This window comes from Pleurodeles waltl, chromosome 3_1 (genome assembly GCF_031143425.1).
Source record: "Pleurodeles waltl isolate 20211129_DDA chromosome 3_1, aPleWal1.hap1.20221129, whole genome shotgun sequence".
NCBI classification, from domain to species: domain Eukaryota; kingdom Metazoa; phylum Chordata; class Amphibia; order Caudata; family Salamandridae; genus Pleurodeles; species Pleurodeles waltl.
Window position 1 is genome coordinate 1,883,922,321 of NC_090440.1, and position 6,000 is coordinate 1,883,928,320.

General features: G+C 45.0%; 1 long non-coding RNA gene across 1 annotated transcript; it reads right to left on the reverse strand.

Moving 5' to 3' along the window:
- Positions 1-3,943: 3,943 nt before the first annotated feature.
- Positions 3,944-5,451, reverse strand: LOC138283470 (uncharacterized). The gene is made up of 3 exons (XR_011201260.1): positions 5,211-5,451; positions 4,172-4,262; positions 3,944-4,062 (listed from the first exon to the last, which is right to left on the reverse strand). It is a non-coding gene; the product is annotated as an uncharacterized lncRNA (long non-coding RNA).
- Positions 5,452-6,000: the final 549 nt, after the last annotated feature.

Here is a 6,000-nt window from a genome sequence, read left to right on the forward strand (position 1 = left end):
AGGTGTGTGAGGTGATATTTAGGGGATTCTGTGATATACTAAACTGTAACCGAAATTTGTTGTAGATGAGTATCCGCTTGACACCTTGCTTTTTTCAAAATTTCAAAATTGCTGTTTAAAAAAGCATGAGCATTATTACATGCAGTTTAAATAAAAATAAAAAATAATAAAACCAACCCTGTAAGCGGGAAATAGCTTTAAAAAAGAGAAGATAATGTTGTGTGTTCATATCAGCCTGCATTTTCAGTGGCCTTCTTCTGTATTCCTGACAATCTTTCAAAGTAGAGGTTGAAGATCCCGGATGGCAACGTCCAGGCCCCCAAGGGCAACACACTAACCCCATTCCCCCAATGCAGAACACCGCAATTTATCCTCAGTGTGATCTGGCACCTGGTTGGAGGCCGGATGTGTTATTACCTTCACAGGTGTGAAAGAATCACATCAGAAAGCTGGATGCTTTCAATTGTCCAGGATGGTAATGCCCTACCTTTCCTCTCCAACCTCCCAAACCTGCCACCTATACCACAACAGATTCCAGAGGACTACTTGTCTATCCTCTAGCGGGAAGTCTAAGCTTGGACAAGGGAGCAATAGATGTGGTGCCCACTTAACTGCTGGGCTGCTACTCCAGGGCTCTTTCAAGATGCACACTTGGGCCAAAATTCTGTCTGGCCTAAATACCGGTGATTAGTTGATGGCGTTGGACTTGCCAGGTACCTACTTTCACATGCCTGCCCTGCAGTCCCACAGGCACTACCTGTGAATTCAGGTAGGCCAGAAGCACTTTATATGTGCTCCCCTTCAGCCTTATCAAGGCACTTCAGGGGTTTACTAAAGTGATGATGGTGATGGGTACTTCTCTTTAGAGGGTTGGTCTTTAACCTCTGTGAGTAGCTGCTGAAGGTGGGTTCACCTCAAACATTTGTTGTCCACCTCCAGACAAAAACAAATCTGTTAACTTCTCTGGGATTTTCTATCAATGTGCCAACGTCAGATCTGACTCCTTCACAGAAGCTCCTTTTCCTTGGAGCAATCCTGTATAGGGTGCTATTTCAAGCTTTTCCTCCACAAGTCCAGGATATGCAGGCTATGATCCTGATGTTTCAATCTTTGGCCTGGGTCTCAGTGAGAGAGGCTCTGATGCCTCTTGGCCACCTGCATCCTATGAGTTGAGCATACCATGTAGCAAATGCAGGCTCTGCAGTAGCATCAAGTATCATTTAACTCAGCTCCAAGGGAACCTTCCAGACTTCACCGAGATGTTGGAGGAGACTGTGAAGATCTTTGGTGGTGGCTGCTAGACTGCAATAGGACCAATGCAGACCCTTCTGCCTGTCCCACCCACAGCTAAATGCGATGGATTCATTGTTGCTGAGCTAGAGAGGTGATCTGAGCGATGACACAATCAGAGGACTCTGGTCCCCAGCTGAGACCTGCCTCCATTTCATTCTGTTAGTCTTGCAGGTGATTAACTTAGTGCTAAAGGCCTTCCTCCCATCCTTCAAGGGTGAACGGATGGGTGTAGGTCCCAACAGGCAACACCACTGCCATGTGGTATTGCAACAAATGGGGTCCTGCGTTGAGGGTCTACGCTTCTGGGACTGGCTGAGTCACCAGATCTTCTCCTTGGCTGTACACCACCAGGCAGGATCTTTAAATGCCTGGTGAACAAACTCAGCCGGAGTTGTCTCGAAGATCATGAATGGTGGTTACACTCAGAAGTGGTGAATGGTGACTTCCAGCAATAGGTAGAACCCTGGCTTGATTTTTTTGCTACCTCTGAGAAAGTGCACTGTCCAAGCATTTGAGTGTTGGAGTTTCCAAGGCAATTCTCCCTCAGAGATGCCCTTCGGTTGTACAGGAGCTTGAAACTTCTGTAGGCTTTCCAGCCTCTACCTCTCCTGCCCAAAGTTCTTAAGATCAGGAATGGCCAGGCCCATGCCATCATACTGGCTCCAGACTGCAGAGAAGAGTGTGGTATCCAGAACTTCTAGCCGTGAGCATCAGTCCTCCGATCCAAGCCTCTTGGGGAGGAACTCCTGCCTCTGCGCCTGGATGACTTATACCTCCATGCTCGGGAGATTGGGCAGCAACAGTTGACTGCTTTTGATCTTACTCTTGAGCAAGTTAACGTCATTCTGGCAACCAGGCGTCCCTCTGTCAAAACCATTTATGCAGGAAGCTGGGAGAAGTTTGTTGTGTGGTTCTGTTCTAGGTATAGCCAGCCCTTTCAAGCCTGAATATCTGATGTCCTTCTTTTCTCCCTTTCAGTAGTTCAACGAGGCCCTGCTGTGGCCGCAGTTAAAGGTTATTTGTTGGCTTTATCAACTTTTTTGCGGTTATCCGATCAGCCATCTCTGTTTAAATCACCTCTTTTAAAGCTTTTTCTAAAAGGGCTGATGAAAGTTTCCACCAAAACCCTTTATGACCCCATTGGACCCGAATTTGGTTTTCACACTCCTGCCGGGCACTCTAGTCAAACCAATGCACAGTTTCCCTCTTATCTTACTGATCTTGAAAACTGTGTTCCTCATAGTGATCACTTAATCTTGTCATGTGAGTGAGCTCAAAGCACTCTGTCCAGAAGCTGTACACTACCTTTTTCCAGGACAAGCTAGTTCTTAGTACTACAGCACCATTCCTTCCTAAAGTTGTCACTCCTTTGGGGCGTCTATCACCCTGCTGGCATTCTTCGACCCTCCTTATCCATCAAAGGAGAAGATTCCACTGCTTAGACCCTAAAAGAGCTCTTAGCGTCTATATTGATCACACTAGGGCCCATCAGGTAGACAATTAGCTCTTCATTGGGTTCTCTGGGACAAAGAAGGGAAAGCCAGTGCAAAAAAAGTACCTTTCTCAGAAAGATTGTCCTTTTGTATAAAGAACTCGAATATTTCCGGACTTACCCCATAAAGAACAAAATAAAAAAAAATACAGTGTACATACAATATAACAGCAAAGCAAGATTTGTTTGCATAAATTATGGAAGACTTTAAAATAGATTAGAAAAAAAGTTGAATTCTCCAACCATTCATAAATAAAACATAAAATACACGGTTATCAAAGCGTAAAATGTCAATCTACAGCTGCCTCCTACAAAAAATGACATAAGCATAGCAGTATTGGAGTTGTACCATTTACATGACTCTCAATGGAGGCAAATAATTTTTAAAAACAAAAGTGGCGAAAAGGATTGTTCCAATACCCTCGTACTGATATACAGGGCAAAAAAAGAAAACATACTCAATTTTTTTAAATAACAGTATCTTTCCACAAGTTCCCCCAGTTAGTCTCATCAATGGGGCAAGTCTTGAATTAATACCTGAAACTCTTTATACGCAGAATACTATATCTAAAGTGTGTTTTTGCTTGGTTAGTTAATATTTCGTCCAAAAAACAATGCAAAATGACGATATGGTTTGAACCCTGGAAGTTTCCCAGTTAGGTTACTGTTTTGCATGCAGCCATGACTTCAGCACAACATGGTGCCAATAGGAAGCTTTCAAAATACCATTAGATGCCTGATTCATAAATCCGGGGCTCGTACCACATAGTTTCTAAACCCATAGCATTTAGGCAGTGCTTTATGTGGCATAATCAGGGCAGTGTGAAATCAAAGAAGTGGGCCCCTAAAAAAAGTGATTATGGGGAGGTGGAAGCAGGGGAAACTAACTTGAACTAAGAAGCAAACTCTGCCAACCCAATATCTTTAGCTTCTTACACATCCTATCATATTAGCTTGTTCATAACTTGAACATTGAACCAAACACCGGAATAATCTAAAAAACTTCTTAGAATATTTTCTCACAATCTTTTTATTAATTTTTTTGTTTTTCAATATCTTTATACTTAATTACACAAATGTGCTAATTATTTGTGTAAAATATTATAAGGTTGACAACAAATTCTCATTCATCCAATTGTAATAGAAAACATTTTTTTTTTTTTACAATAAAGTTCAGTGATGAGGATTTTTCCAAACTCCTAGGTCATGCCAGTGTAGGCACTAAACCTATAGTTGTATTTAGGGCCCAGAACAAAGAATGGAATAAGCTCCTTCACCTGAAAAAGAAAGCCAGAAAAACAGAGTCACATACTGGCTTTATCCTTGACTACTTGAAGGCAGGCATCATTCTTACAGGACTAAGAGAAACATCCTGGGAATACATACGTTTCTTGAGGAGTGGTCATTGATCGCCACCTGCTGGTACTGCAATTGAATGCTTCTTATTATTGAAACCGCTACGGAGGTGGTGGTCATCCTGAATAAGAAAATTGAAGAATTAGAAGAGGCTCAAAAGAACCAATGTGCTTGATGAAGCAAAGAAGATAATTCAAGAGGTCAAATTAGAACAAAACTCATTTTGCGACAAAAAAGGATACATTCAAAAAAAGATATAAAGCTTTTCTCCCAATAAGGGGTTTATCCCTATCTTTCAGAAAATTATTACAACATATCTCAAGAGGGTACATAGTTACCAGACAACCAAGGTTGGCCAAATAAGAAAATCGTTACCTTTTCAGGTACATCTGAATCAAAAGAAAGTAGCTTGAATTATTTTTTTTCCTATGGTAATAGACATGGACAGTAAGAGGGGCCAAACCACAACTGTTTTTTAGGACCCCGAAGGGGCAACTACAGAACAAGATTCCGGAATCAACAAAGGGGGGAGATTTCCTAATAAAGACCCCTCCCAGCGTTATTTACAGACCAGACCACTATATTGAAGGAATTGGGAACCATCCTCATATTTTCTTTGTCTACCACTACCCTTAACCAAGCAACTAAAGATCTACTTACGAAGGGGCTGTCCTTTGTTCCCAGCACTACGGCGGACACATTTGAACTTATTAGAGATTGTTATGCCTTCTTCAGATGTATTAGCTTGAAAAAATTATTTGTGAACAGGTAGATTGTGACTTGAGGCTGAGGGCAACATATCTGGCCTCAACCCACCCTCTACTTTTCTCCCAAGCTTAGACATACTTGACCAGAAGTTGAAATCTTCGAGAAAGCAGTTATCACCATAATTCAAGGGCGGTGTGGCCAAACGTCCAACATGGCGGACGCCTAATTCAGTGGCTTTGGAGCCGGGTCTTAACATCTACCCGAGATCTGTCCCCAACATCGTGAAGAAGCCGCACAACACACTGGGGAGGATCGGAGAGGTGCCCGGTATGCAGTGAGGCCTGGATAACAGCGGCGGCACCTGTGTGGTGACTGCGGCGGCCTGTGATGAGTCCTCCCTCCCGATACGTCGTCCTTCCTGCCGCCGAGCAGCCAACGCTGGGGCGTGGATGGCGGGAGTGGACTGAGGGCGGACCGGGAGCAGCCGGCCCTGATGGAAGCTGGGCGCGGTGCCTGTTAGCCACAACACGTTGAAGGAGGGCGGCGGTTGCGTGGCACATGGGAGGCCTGCTGACGGACGTGGGTCTTCGGGCATGCCGTGCTGCAGCCTACTGTTGTTCCCTGGGGGTGTCGGCGCTGCCTGCCCCAAAACCAGCGACAGAGTGGACGGCTTGGCGCTGCTACTGGTGACTGGTGAGGACTGGGGCCTGGTCGCAGGCCTGCGGCTTGGCGCGGCCTGCTGTGGACTAGGGGGGAACTGTGGAGGAGCCAGAGTACAGCATTGAATATGAGGCTGGCACCCATAGAAGTAGAAACGTGAACACGCTGTGTGTATGGACAGGCGGCGCTATTGAGATGGGATGTGCAGGGCTACCCTACGATATGGAGTACTGAAACAATGATACAGCGCTCATTTGCGAGGTGGCCCAGTGGCAAAGACCAGAGGCAGCGGCTGGGAGCAAGAGGATCTGAATGGCCTGAGGAGTAAGGCCCCCTGACCTTATGGGGACAATTCGTTATCAATATGGGGCGCAACAAAACTAAGCCCCCTAGGCTGGAGGAATATGAACAGCACCGTTCCCCACCCTCGGAAGACTTGATTTCCTCCACCCCACCTGAATGTGTTCCCCCACGAGAGCAGAGTCAAGCTA